Below are 15,024 nucleotides of genomic sequence, written 5' to 3' on the forward strand. Positions count from 1 at the left end.
GACATGAAATTTCTAGGCTGTATGAGATGGTGATGTCGAAAGTTGGGAAGGAACTGACATGCCTACGATTGGAATGGGAGAGTGAGGTGGGGATCGAAATGGGAGATGGGATGTGGGAACGGGCTTTGGGGTACCACAGGAAAGTGTCTCGAAATGCCAGACTGCAGCAAATACAACTGTACGTCACGCACAGAGCGTACATGACCCCTCTGAGGATATCCAAATTTCGGAATGCAGGCAGACAGGCGTGCCCCAAATGCGACGAAGAAAATGCGGACATGACGCATATGTTTTGGGCGTGCCCAGTGATTGAGGGGTTCTGGAGGGAGGCGGCGCGCAAGCTGAGAGAGAGAGGGGTCACGTTTGCCATAGACACCGCCTGGGCATGCCTTCTGGGTGGGTTTCCCAGACCTCGGCAGCAGAAACATGTAAGCAAACTGAAAGACTTAGCGTATGTGCTGGCCAAACGACGAATAGCCATGGGCTGGAAAAAATGTAGCAAGCCACGGGTTGAGGTGTGGTGGAATGACCTACAGAAATGGGCGGAGGCTGAGACAGCGGTGTGGCAAGAGGCGAGTTGTATGTCTTGGGAGGAGGAACTGGGCTCTTTGATGGCATGGAAGACATTGATATCCTGCACATTCGGGACAGGGGTTTCGGGAGATCCAGATGATGACGATGCTCGCTCATGTGCAACAGAAGCGGAACAAGACATGGAAAATGGCTCGCGAGGGGGGAGGGATCAGGGGAGTAGTGCGCACTAATGGTTAAATGTTTATTGGAATATTGTTTATTGCACTGCTGTTTGGTTTGTATCGTTGTTTGTGTTGAAAAATCAATAAAATCTATATTAAAAAAAAAAAAAAAGGATGGAGCGGACTTGCCTGACATGGTCTTCTTTTGTAGCAGAATACACTAAGATGTCATCAGTGTAAAACAGGCCGCAAACGTCGATTAACTCCCGCAAAACATCATTCATTAAGTACTGGAATGCAGCAGGAGCGTTGCAAAGTCCAAAAGGCATTACCTGGTATTCATACAAGCCGTATTTGGTACGAAAGGTGGTTTTCCATTCGTCTCCTTTCTTCACTCGAACAAGATGGTACGCCCCCCCCTAAGGTCCAGTTTGGTATAGATTTGGGCGTCTTTGACTTGATCCAATAATTCGGGAATAAGGGGCAGTGGATAATGGTTTTTACTGTGATCTGGTTTAATGCGCGATAGTCGATGCAAGTCCATAAATCTCCTTCCTTCTTTGGTACGAAGAATAAGGGACTGGCCGCCGGTGATTTAGATGGGCGGATAAATCCATTTGCCAGGTACTGATCAAGATAAGATTTCAAATGGAGGTTTTCTGGTTCAGTAAGTGCATAGATTCGACCACAAGAAATTTGCGCACCAGGTATGAGGTCGATCTGACAATCGTAGGGCCTGTGCAGCGGAGTATTTGCTTGTTCTTTCTGGAACACGTCTTGAAAATCTTGGTATTCATTTGGTAGAGCACTAGTCACACCTAGTACAATCGCCGCCGTACTGGGAGTAGCAGATGTACATAAGTCTGTTTTCCCCTTTTCTTGGTAATAACAGGTGCAAGCACAATCATCGGAAAAGGCCAACTTCTTGGCACGCCAATCTATTAGAGGGTTGTGAGCTACCAACCATGGCATCCCTAAGATTATTCGAAACTGAGGAGCTTTGATGAGATCGAATGCAATAGATTCTCGGTGTCCGTCCTGGCACAGTAGGGTTAGTGCTGCTGTACATTGGGTTACTGGTTCGGAAGCTATTTCTGTCCCATCAACGGTAGTAACTTTTTCAGTAGTCGACTTAGAGTATAAGGGAAGCCCCATCTCTGCTGCCAGATCTTGGTCTACATAATTCCCAACTGCCCCGCTGTCTATGTATGCTTCGACAGCATACATCCGAGACGGTTCTTGGTGATTGATCAAAATTACTGGTAATGCAAAGTGTGAGGTCGGTGGCTCATCCTTCTAGCTCGACAAGGGGACCTCTATGCTTGCCGGGCTTGGTAGTTTTCCCACTCCTTGTTATTATCTTCCTTCTCTGTGGCTCCAACAGTTCCCCTTGGTGGTTTCACTGGACATTCTTTGAGGAGGTGGCCTGATTTTCCGCAATAAAAGCATAATTGCTGTTGCCTTCTCTTGTCTCTTTCAGTTTTAGTTAAAGGGGGCCGTACACCTCCGATTTGCATGGGTTCTACCGTGTTTTCTAATGTACGTGGATCATTATCCTTTGAACGGACATACACAGCTCGAGTGTCTAACCTTATCTGGTCCGCTTTTCGGTCTTGTAATCTGTGATCTAATTGCACCACAAGGTTGATGAATTCTCCACAGTCTTTAGGTGGGTTAACCACTTGAGCAAGGACATCCTTTAGTTCCCCTCGTGGACCCCGATGAAATAGTGTGATCCTTTTTTCCTCAGGCCACCCAGCTTCAACGACTAGTCTGTTAAATGTTGCTATATATGTAAGCAAGTCTTGACTTCCTTGACGGAGTGACAAAAGTTTGTTGTCTAATGCTTGGCCTTGGGTATGACGAACAAAGAGTTTTTCCATTTCCATCTGGAAACCCCCAAAGTCATGTAAAAACGGGTTATCCTGACTTACCAATGGTACCGACCAATCCGCAGCACTGCCACTCAGATATGACAAGACAAAAGCAACCCGCGCTTGGTCATTAGGAAAAGCCCCAGGTCTGCAAAGGAAATTAAGATGACACTGGTTCATGAACGTTGCGTACCTCTTGGGGTCCCCTGTAAATCGTTCAGGTGGAGCTAAAGGAACTGCCCCAGGAAGGGTTATTTGTACTAGATTGGTGGAAGAAGTTGGTACAGGTGCTGGCGGAATGTTACCAGGCAATGGGGTCTGTCCTGCCTGTGATTGGAGCAATTGTCTACTTATTTCGTCGGTACGATCCTTAGTAACAATCAAATCCCTTCTAAGAGCGTTGGTTTCTTGCCTGGCTGAATGTACTTCAGCGCGTAATTGTCCCAGCAACTGAACTAACTGGTCAGTCTCTGAAGTCTCCATGATGCCCAGGTGGATAATATTATTGAGGCTTTGCGTTCGGTTACGCTCAGCTGGTATCCACGGGGATGCCATCCAGCCCTGGTTGGATGATTTGCACTCCCCGTCCCTTGGTAAGGCCTCTGGTTAAAGATGGGTCTTAATATTGTAAAAGGTGGATTCTTCGTCCTGCTCCTCGTGGCAGGGATGCGTAAATGTGGGGGCAAGCAGCGACCAAGTTAATTCACTGGTGCAAGCCCCCTGTGGGAATCCAGGCCTGCTGCGACTCCGTAGGTTTGCTGCTTTACAGTCTTTAAATGCAGTTCTTATGTTCTTATTCGTTCGAATAATAATGTCTTGCTTCTTTTCTTTTAGGTATGGAAAGGTATTTTGGTGTTATCATGCAGTTTGAAGATGAGCATGGGCCGGTAGGCGAAAGCGCGGTGTGCGCGATGCTGTCCAGTGATTAATGCCCGATGCGCGGCGCTGTTTCGCATTTTATATTGCTAACCTGTGTCTTTTCTCTCCTTGCAGATTGCGATGTTCCTCGCCAAGCGCCGTAATGTTCCAGCAATGATACTGACCAGGAGATGACTACCCAGGTAAGAATTGTGTGGCTTTCTTCATTCGGGAGGAAATGTGAGTAAACGCTTACTAATGCTGTCTTTCTTTCTCCTCTTTCCAGGTTATGGTATTCCAGGATGCATGCGGTGCCGGGGGATGGAGTTCGTACCTTCAGGTGAGTGGAACTGAAGTCAGTGATGGATTGAAGACAGGATACTGTTCCAGGTAAGTTTCGTGGTGTTCTTTCTCTCTCTGCAGGTCCTTGGTTTCAGGTAAGCTGGAATCAAAGAACTGGACATGGTGAGCGTTAGGCTGCCCACAGCAGAATATCGGAAAGCATGTTCTGCTGTTTGGGTGTGGTTTAAATAGTCTCAGGTAAAGTAGTCCAGGTAAAGTAGTCCCAGGCCTGCCACACCCAAAGTAGTCCAGGTAAAGTACTCCCAGGCCTTCCACACCCAAAAGACTAGACCGCATAGCTCAGTTCCTTGTAACTGAGCTATGTGTGTGCCTCCATGTTGGCTGAACCCCCACCCCTCCCAAGTTAAATAGTCCCAAGTAAATAGTCTCATTCTAATGTTGGTCTTCATGATGGTTATGAGCCGGCGCCAGGACTGACTCCAAGAGAGTTTTGGATGAGGTTTTAAGACCTTTGACCTGGCCCTAACTGGAAGGCTGACTTGCCAGTGAGGGCCAGGGGCCAGGGGCCAGGGTTATGACAGTCTATTGCTGACTCGTTCTCAGTTTCTGTTCACTTCGCTAGGCTCTGGGCATGTCGGTAGATGGGAGGTTTTGTTCATCCAAGTTCGACTGGTCTCGGCGCCAGGCCCACCATGGCATCCTCCATCTCAGCAGTAGTTGCGCCACTGGTCATTACACCAGGTTTCCTGTGTTCTCTCGCTCTACGGCTGCCGCTGGCTCCACAGATCCACAGCGCTCCCCCCCTTTGAGTACATGCCTGAATCAGAGGCTCTCCCCTGCGTAAGCTTCTCGCTCTTTGATTCAAAGCTTTTCGCTCTTTGATTCAAAGTTTCTCTTGGTTTTAAGAAGGTCCTCTAAAAACAAAACGGGTTTGTTCTTCCTCTTTGACTCTAGTGTTCAGGGGAGATCCAATATCAACTGAAACCAAAGAGATTGAGGAATCGTCACTACTTGGTGGATTCAAAATAGAAGTAAGAATAGTGTTTACAATTACCACACAGGCAGATAATGTTCTCTGGACTGGGAGTTCCTAATCAGAATGGGAGTCTTTATCCCCAAGAGGAGAGTTACCCCCAGTGAGGTCCCACTTGCCCAGACACCCAGGGAGGGTCTTGCTTAGCGGGCTCACCTCCCTAGCCTCAAAGGGGGGCCCCTGACACCAGGGAGAAGGCACGAATACCTTAGATTTGTCTCAGCACCCATTTACCACCCATGGGCATTCTAATCCATATGGCCATTGCAACATACCTATATGTACCTCCCTCTCCTAAGCACTCTTCCTGTGATCTAAGGTCTTGCATGAGTATTCCATACCAGGGTTCAAATGCTGTATTTATCTGTCAAATAGAAAATAATCATCAAACAAGTACAGTTTGTATATACAAGAATATGGGTATGCTCTAACTTTGGGGTTGAGTATCCTCCAAATGATGGTCAGTTTATAGGCATCTGTTCGATTTCTTGGTGCATTTCTACTGCATCTCATCAGGATCTGCCTTGATTTATGCTGGACTGGGTTTATAGGGATATTTAAACCCCACCACCTTTCGAGAACTATAAAACTGTGCTCTTTCTCTTTCAGCTTATTTGGAATTGCAGGATTTACTGTATTGGGAGCCATAAAAGCTGAACATTGTAAACTTCTAGAACTCCCTCTTTGCACCAGCCATAACTAATCTGCCTTTGCTATCACAAACACTATTTTCAATGAGGAAGTTCTGTTTCTGTGACACCAAGATAGGCATTCCCTTTGGCATATTATATGGAGAAAAGTATTTTATATATTATTATTTGGAGAATATTATTTGCCACACCCAACATGAAATTACAACATTCTCCTCCTCATCCTGAGTAAAATTGTTTATTGGAAGAAACATATCCCAGCCCATAAACTTTAGAGTTAGTCTCGACCCTCTCCCTTTTCTTAGCCCACGGACATGCTAATACACTGAGACGAGATGGTCACTTGCCGTTGGTATGGTTACTCCACGTAATGGGGCCATGGTGATTCAGATTCACTGCATTGTATTTCACACCTTATTGCCTTTCTAGATTGTCTTGTTTGGCTCCTTATACTGTTCCAAATAGAGTGATCATTTAGCCTTATCTCTATGATCCGTCCACAACCTCATGGCATCTGTCTAGTGCAAAGTATGCATGCCGGGTGACAACGTCTACTGTCTTATTTGTGCAGACACTGAGCAGGCAATGTAAAAGGGCTTTGTGCATCCTTGAACTAGTGGAGGATACCCCGTGGTGGTATGGGGAGAAACCCCTGCTCATGCCAAACTTGGCCCCCACCAGGGGACAGTCACATACAGTGGCGGTCATTACAAGTTTGATGGTATCCCGCCAGTAATTCTGGAGGTATACCACCAAACTGTAATGCCGTTACCGGCACTCAGTCCGGCGGAATTACCGATGGATTCAGAGTCATTAACAGTGGTAAATCCCCATTCCATGGAGTCCCATAGGACTCCATGGGGGATTTGCCAGTATTATCGGCACTAGTAATACTGGTGCCTGTAATACTGCTATTTTAGCCGGTAAGGCACCTGACGTACCTCCAGAGCTGGAGGTAAATCAGGTGCCCCACCAGCAAACTCATAGTTGGCCGGTGCGGTAACATGCCAGTAGGAGGTCATAACGGCCCAATAATACTGTACTGGCCATCTTATAATGAGGCCCAACTTGTCAGGAAAGTCCTCTCCTTCCATCAGAGGCTCAATGAGATGTAGGACACAACCTCATCAGAAACTATCATTACACTCTTGAAATGTGAAAATGCTTACTGCTGTTCCTAAATCAGATGCGACTCTGCTGCCAGCTGTGGACGCCTACGCGAATATGTGAAGGCCTTCACAGACATGAACGATACCGAATGAGCGTCTCAAAGCTGCAGTCCAGCCACTGCTTGGATTATGCAATCAGACATATCCAACACATATGGGAGAAAAGCAGTTCCCCCATCACCCAATCACACTGCAGCATCAATGAGGACACACATGTGCAGACCCTAACAGCCAGACCAACCCAAGGGAAGGTGCTGCTAGTATATAAGAGGGATGACACAGGAAGGGGAGCTATGGGCATTTGGGGACAGTGCATGAAGAAGGAAGTCTGAGAAGATTGGACAGAGGCAAAAAAAGAGTGGAAGTGAGTGGATACAATAGGGAGGATCAACAACAGGATGTGGTATGAGGAAGATATCAGAAGTCCTTGCAGGAAGACAGCAGGAATTAGTAGGAGAAAGGCACTGGGGTAATCGGAGGAAGACAACAGGTGGAAGGGTATAATAACATGCGGAGGGAAGGGGGGAACTCCAGAAGGTGTTAAGAGGAAGTCAACAGAAGTAATTTAGAGGGAGAGAGCAGGAGGCAGTAGGAGGAAAACATTAGGAGGTGGTTGGAGGAAAACATTAGATTTGTGGATGGAGACAATAGGAGCTCATAGGAAGAAGGCAACCAGGGGTAGCCAGAGGATGAAATCAGGAGATCATAGAAAGGAAGCACCAACAGATGGTAAGGCACCAAAAGGAAGCACTCTATGATAATGAGGTGTAAGCTAGCGAGAGTAGGAAGGAACAACAAAGCACACATCGCCTAAGGTAGAAGGAGATGATTCCCTGATCGGAAGTGTTTACAGCCATGGTGAGAGGAGGAACGAGCAGTCGTGTGGAGTACAGATGAGGGAACTAGCTAGGGTATAAATCAGAACCTTAGGGAAGGGAGTTGATAAGACCCGCTTAAGCTCCTCTGTAGTGACAAGGACAAACAAACCCAATTGGCCCTGTGATAAAGAAGAAACTCCTCATGTTTCTGCAATATCTACAGGACCTGCCATTGGATTGGAAATTGTTGTATTCTACCATCATGCAAAAACAAGGAATAGGATTTAGACTCTGTGTAACAGGGTATGTCCCTGAAAGCTGCTGAATCTTAGGAAGTGACTGTCAAGACTGTGACAGGATCGAAGGCCTGACTGTGTCAGGGGAGTCCTGGGACCAATACCAATCTGGGACAGGGGGTATCCTGGCTAAGGAGGGGGGGTTTGGGTATGGAGATCAGCTCGTAAATGGGCCATGCCTGTTAATGTTGGTACCACTCTCAGTCACATTATGCCACCTAGTACTGTTTCTGGCTAGTCTCATTTCAGAATGCACCTGGGAGTAACCAAGAAAACCTGCACCGGAACCAGGGAAATTGTGTCAAGAACAGAAATGGTATGTACTGTGCCTTTTCCTGACAAACCGAGATGACACCCACATCCGACCTGCCCACCTCAGGCGGACTCCAGGTGAATGGTGGGGGAGCAGAAAATTAACTGGGAGTTAGGAGAGACCGCAGGTGAATAGGAGACTCCTCAACACGATTTAGCAACACAACTCATCATCGAGTGATGCAAGCCACAGGACAAACCAGCAACCTGAGCATCTGGCGGCTTCCCTGCAAACAGAGATTGAAAAGGGGTGGGTCTAAAAGTTTTCTTTATTTATAGATTTTCAGCTGTTTAATCCAGCCCCTTGGGGAAAATACAGGTACAGATTGGCCCACAGAGTCAGGTGAGTGCTGGATGCAATGGAGGAGGGGTGCAGTCAGAATAAGGAAGAGAATACTAAAAAGGCTGAATGAATGGAAGGCAGAGTGTGAGTTGCAGGGGTGAGCTCAGCAGGTGTGGAGGTAGATCAAGAGACTAGGCCGAGGGCGGACGGTGGAGCGGAGTGCTAAAGAGTTGGTGGCAAAGTTTGAGCAGAGTATAAGTGAGGTATTGATTATGAGAGAGCGTGGTATCAGTTGAATGCTGTTTAGTGCTTGGAGGGGGGGTGTAAACGGTGAGTGAGAGAAAGAGAAAGCTAGAGAAGGGAGAGAAATTGTAGAGGGAGTATAAAGTGAGTGAAAGTGAGAGCGTATGGTATGAAGTCATTGAGAGTCCGAGGTAGTAGTGGTGAGCGTGCAGTGAAGCAGGAGGGAGAAGGTTGTTGAAAGACATAGCTAGGAGAGGGTACTAAGGACATAGAAGCATGGATGGAGGGCTGTGCATAGTAGAAAGATGAGAAGTGTGTGAAGAGAGATTAACAGTGAAGGGCGAGCAGAGTACCATATTGCTCGAGGGTGAGCAGGACACCATATGCCTGGAAGGCGAGCTGGGCGCCATGCCCCTGAGTAGTGGAGAGAAGGGAAAGGATAGGGGAGAGGAAACAAGAGCAGAGAAAGAGTGCGAACATTGGGGGGGACAGAAAAAACAGAGCCAGGAGACAACCGGAAGGAGTGAGGCAAGAGGATCGAAGGAGGGAGAGAGATAGTGTTTGGAAGGGTTGGAGCAGCCAAGGTGGCAGGACCACAGTAAGAGAAACAACAGCAGAACAGGAGTGCCGACAGAGGGCCGGAGGATGAGAAAGTACTGCAAAACCACTAGTTCCCTGGGGAAGCTACCCTCACTGCTGTTACATCTGAGGCGAGACCCCTGCGGCTGGTCCCCATCCTGTTGAATCCCTGGGTCTGATAATGATATGAAGGGCAGCATAGCCCTGATGGTGGGAATGGCACGTTACCCTTTGGCAAAGAGAGCTAGAGGCACCTCAATGGTAAGGAAAGCACCATATCCCTTAGACAGAAAGAGAAAGGGTTGCGACATCTTTACATCTTTACACCTTTACACCTTTACACCTTAAACGGAAGTGAGAATAAGAGAGCAGTGAAAGTTCATTTAGCGAGTGAAAAGGGAACCCTCGTAGTGAACTGGATAACTAGAACCTCAGATTAAGAAGTAGCGTTAAAGGGTTCCCTGTGATAATAGCAAATTGAATATTAAAACAAAAACTATTTAACTAATTAAAAATAACAAAATAATATCGAAATCCTCTTGGTTTTTCAATTTGGGTCCCCCTCTGACCCCCCCCCCCGCCACCCACCGTTTCCCTTACTTTATTACACCAAACCCCCCCCCCTTTTAGTCCGTTACCCCACCCGCATGTATACTTTTTACAGAAAATGTGTTATTTGTTCGTTATTTTTAATTTGTTATTAAAATGGTTCGTTATTCTCAATTCGTTAAAATCACTGTATACCATATGAAAGACATTATCCTTCTGGTGTGTATTACAAATAACCAGCAGGCTGCTCTAACCCTGAAAAGAGGATGTGTTGCAAAGAAGCAGCTTTCTGCCAGGGATCAAGTCGAGGGTACACTGGGGGGTGGGGGGGCGGAGTCCACCCACTTTTCCCAGAGGGGGGACTCAGTCCCCCCAGCTAAAATGAGAAACATTGACTGTCCTCTTTGAATGAATGAATTAAAGCCGACCTCAGGGTCAAAACGCAGTTGTCAGGTTTTCAGGCCAGACACTTCACCACTGCACTATATAACCTGATGAACACATGCGTAACAAGGGCCCCCACACGCCCCGCAGTGCGGGGGGCCCCGCGACCACATGTTCTGGAAGGGGCCCCACTTGGAGTAAAAAAAATAAAAAAAAAAAAAAAATGTTTTTACATTTTCTTTTTGAATTCACTCTGCATTTCTATATAAATGATTTCTGTATCAGAAATAATTTCTTTATGAAGGCAGAGTGAATACAAAAAGTCCAGTAGCTACCCCCACCCCATGACAAGAAGATACTAGGCTGGAGTCCTCCATGTCATGGGGTGGGGGAAGCCCTATGACTTCAAAAATAAATAGTTTATTTTTGAAGTCACTCTGCCTTCATAAAGAAATTGTTTCCGTTATGGTTCAGTTCTTAACGGAAATATTTTCTTTATGAAGTAAGAGTGACTTCAAAAAGAAACAATGGGCCTCATTATGAGCATGGCCGTAGCCGTGCCTGTATGGCAGGCACGGCTACCGCCATGCTCGCTACCGGCACCACCTCCCGTGATTGGGCAATAACCGGCCCATTACAAGATGAATGGGCCGGTAATTGCCCATTCGCGGGTGGCGGTATTGTCAGGCTCCCGATCCCCATTCTGCCCAATGGGGCAGAATGGGGATGGGGAGCATGGTTGCGCCGGCACCGTTCATAGCGGTGCCGGCGCAATTACAAGTTATGGCCGCGGGTGCCGCACAGCCCGCCAGGTAAGACCTGGCGAGCTGTCAGGAACCCGCGAGCAGAACTCGTAATGCGGTGGGACGGTATGAACGGTGCCAGTACCTTACCGGCACCGTTCATACCGTCACCGCCAGGGTCCTATTGAAGTATTATGGCTCCCCTCGACCCATGACGTGTGCGTGTGTGAGTGTATGGTGAAAGGATGCACACTGAAATGTATGGTTGGCTGCCTAGGTGTGCCTGTATGGTGAAAATGTCCACACTTAAGTGTATAGGTGACTGTCTGTGTGAAGGTATGGTGAAAGGGTGAACACAAATGTATGGGTAGCTGGGTGTGCGTGTATGGTGAAACGATGCACACTGAAATGTGTGGGTGGCTGCCTCGATGTGCCTGTATGGTGAAAATGTCCACACTTAAATGTATAGGTGACAGCCTGTGTGCCTGTATGGTGAAAGGGTGCACACTTAAATATATGGATAGCTGGGTGTGCGTGTGTATATATGGTTAATGGTGTGTGTGCTTGTGTTCAGGGGCGCAACAAAACCTACATTTCAAGGGGGCTAACTTTTCAAATGTTGGGAGAGGTGCTAACTTCACGTGTGGTGGGGAGCAGCAAACTTATTTGTGTGGGGGCATCTAACTTCTTTACGCATTTCAATGAGACTATTCTAGTGTAGCTTCAATGTTACAAGCAGTTAACTCTTTCCTATAGGTCTGAAAGCACCCACTTATGGGCTGCTGTGAGAATGACTGGTCTCCTGTTTCCGCTCTACCCTTCCAATCACTCCCCTGGCATGCAAGTACTAAACCCACATCACAATTTCAATTGCTTAATAAAATGTGGCATTTGAATGCAGGTACTAACAGTGAAATCATGTACATTAGTAATTGCTGGGCTGGGCCCTTGTTAATGGCAAAACCCAGGTGCTGTTTAACATCTGTGTCCTTTTCTGTCCAGCAACTGCTCTGAAGGTCAGCCAGGTCAAGTCAACATAGCCCACAATTTCAGTGGGGGGGGGAGTGCTGAAGCCCAGTCAGCTCAATGGTGTTCCACCACTACTTGTGTTTAATGCCTTGATTAATTATTGGTAATCTTCTTTACAGCTAGCCCTATTCTTCCTCATTCCAGTACTTGTTTATGAGGCAGTACTTGTGTATGAGGCACTATGCCTCATACACAAGTACTGGGATAAGGTATAGGTACATGAAGGTAATGCCTGACTTAGCTACCTGTAATCTTCATTACTCCTATTCCCACTCTTCCTCCAGTACTTACCAGTGAGGCAAGGAGCCTCATAAGTAAGCACTGGGACAAGGAAGAGGGACGTGGAGGTAATTCTGGGCCAATGAGCTGATTTTGCATGTTGGGGTAGGGGATGGCAGGGAGAAGAAATGTGTGGGGGGGGTGTAGGGTTGTGCAATAAATCATAATGGTCGTCCATGTCCATGCTAAGCAGGCATGATATGTGGTATTAGTGGCTAGAGAGGCATTTTGGTGCAGCCAGTCTAGTCATTCCTCAGTTTGGTATGACTTTTTTTAACTGGGCATTTCTGATAAAGCAGTCCTGCTAAGTGTAATTACCTGGCTAGACTGGCATTTGGGTTCTGCCAGTCTAGCCATTTCTTACTGTGGCACTGTATATTGTTCTGGGCATCTGTGATAAAATGATATGTTATGATATGATAAGTCATATATAACGCACCTGTACACAAGTGTTTTCAGTCACGACAAGACAAGAGAAGGAAAACTGAGGGAGGACAAGACAAATGATCTTACTAAGCCTTGTGTCATTCAGATCAAGAACGAGAAGTGCAAGGGGAAAGAGAGGGGGGAAGTGCAAGGGAGAGGGGAGGGGAAAACAGGGCAGCAATGCACTGAGTAAGTGCCGCCAGGGCAGCGCGGCTCTGGGTAGTGCAAGGAGAACAAGGGACTGTAGGGTTACAGTTACAGCCCCTAACTGCGTCTTAGGCCTGGAGGCAGTGCAAGGGTGACTGAGAGCCTGGACTCAGTGAGACAGAGGGTAGCCAAGCAACCAGTTGCTACAGCGGACAGGTAGGTCAGCAGGGGAGGGAGAGAGTCAAAGCAGAGGAGAAGAGGAACGTTTTGAGCTGCTTCCGGAACCTCAGGTGGTCCGGCTCAAATTTGGGAGGGTCAGGGAGGCCATTTCAGAGGGAGGCGCCTGCAGGGGAGAAGGAGCTACCCCCCCCCCCACTCTCTGCCTGGAGAAGTATCTAACCCGGTGGTCGGTCAAAAAACCGAAAACAAAATATCGAATCACAAAAATATCGAAACCAAAATCTCGAAAAAAAAAATCTTTAATTATTTATTTATTTATTTATATGTATTTGTGGGTTCAGGTAAGTATAAAAAAAGGGTAAAATAAAAAAAAAATAAAAAAGGGGGGTTGGGGGGGAACCCCCCCATTTCGAAATAAAAACGTATTAAAAAAAATATTAGAGATTTTTTTTTTCGAGATTTTGGACTCGAGATTTTTTTTTTCGAGATTTTGTAATTCGGTTTTTTCACTATAAACCATCTAACCCTTAGGGCTCGAGAAGGAAGGTATTTTGGAAGATAGTGTTGGATGTAGTGCAGATACCAGCCCCAGAAAGCCTTGTGGACAATGAAAAGGGTCTTGAACTTGATCCTTGCAGCCACCGAGAGCCAGTGGAGAGATTTCATGGCTGGAGGGATACAGTCCCTGGGCTTGAGGCCAAGGATAAGTCTTGCAGTCCTGTTCTGGATTAGTTGCAGAGGGTGCAGAGTAGAGGAAGGCAGATTGAGAAAGTGGCTGTTGCAGTAGTCCAGCCTAGAGAGAACCAGAGCTCTGGAGACAGTGAGCTTCTGGGGGAAAGTGAGAAATGGAAGAGTCCCTTTGAGGAGGTGCAACTGGTAGTGGGATTTCTTGGCGATGTCCGAGATGTGAGGAGAGAAAGAGAGAGTGGAGTTGAAAATGACACCAGGAATGAGCGAGAGAGGAGAGTAGGCTGAGGGGAGCCTTAAGGAAAGCGGAGTGTCGTCCGCACAACACTGTAAGTTAGAGGAGAAGGTAGAGATCAGGTGGGTCAAAGGAGCCAAGTAGAGGTTGAAAAACCAGGGTGAGAGGATATAGCCCTGGAGAACGCCACATGTAGAGAGAGGTGGCGGAGTGAACGGGACAAAGTTGGCCCTGGGAGGGGCGGTGCAAGAGGAAGGAGGTCAGCCACTCTAGGGCCTGATCCATGATGCCCAGGTTCTCACGAAGTCAATTGATCAGGATGGCGTGGTTGATCGTGTCGAAAGTAGAGGAAAGTTCCAGGATGATGACGACAGAAGGAATGCTGGAATCAAGGTTAGAGATCAGATCTTCACAGGTGTTCAGCAGAGCAGTTTCCGTGCCTCTGGCAGCTCTTAAGACAGACTGATGGTCATGGAGACAACCAACAGATTCAGTGTGGAGTGTAAGCTGGCAGTGGCCAGCTTTTCCAAGAATTTGGGAGAGGGGAAGTTCCAGTGCCAAAAGAATGATTACAGAAATCGGACAAGGCTGGATCGTGTCAATGTGGTCCTTGATGGTTCTGGAGGAGCAGGCGAGCACCTGTTTCGACGACACTTCCATGGATGGGACTTGTCTAGAAACCTTGTCAGGTGTTAGAGAGAAAGAGGAGAAAGGAGGAGGAGAGGGAGAGATGGCCAAAGGGGGCCGAGAGAGGAAGAGGGAGAGGAAGAGGAGATAGTGGACAGGATGTCCTGAGCTTTAGCGGAGAAACGAGAGGCCAAAGCCGTACAGAGGGCCTGTTGAGGGAACAGGAGAGGTAGAAACCGCAACAGGATTGGCCAGTTCTTTGCAGATTTTAAAGAGTTTGGCTGTGTTGTTAGAGGCCGTAGAGACGCAGGCTTGAATGTGTGCTGTGTTCTTGATGAGTCTTATTGCTTCGACTGGCATTTTTGTGCAACCAGTCTAGGTATGTCTAAAGGTTACTGTAATGTTATTATGTGTCTACACTGGTCTACATTGTACAGCCAGTTGGACATGTTTTTATTGTGGCATGGCATTTTTAATAGCAAAGCATTAATGTTCATGTGCACTGTTGGTGACTTGCATGTTTTGGATTGCTGTTACCCTACACAACAATAGCAAACACTGTGGCTTTTGAGTCAATTTTTCTCAGAAAGTGTGCTGTATATTGCATTAAAACACATATTTATAT

This window comes from Ambystoma mexicanum, chromosome 10 (assembly GCF_040938575.1).
Source record: "Ambystoma mexicanum isolate Mex_15411 chromosome 10, UKY_AmexF1_1, whole genome shotgun sequence".
Lineage (NCBI taxonomy): Eukaryota > Metazoa > Chordata > Amphibia > Caudata > Ambystomatidae > Ambystoma > Ambystoma mexicanum.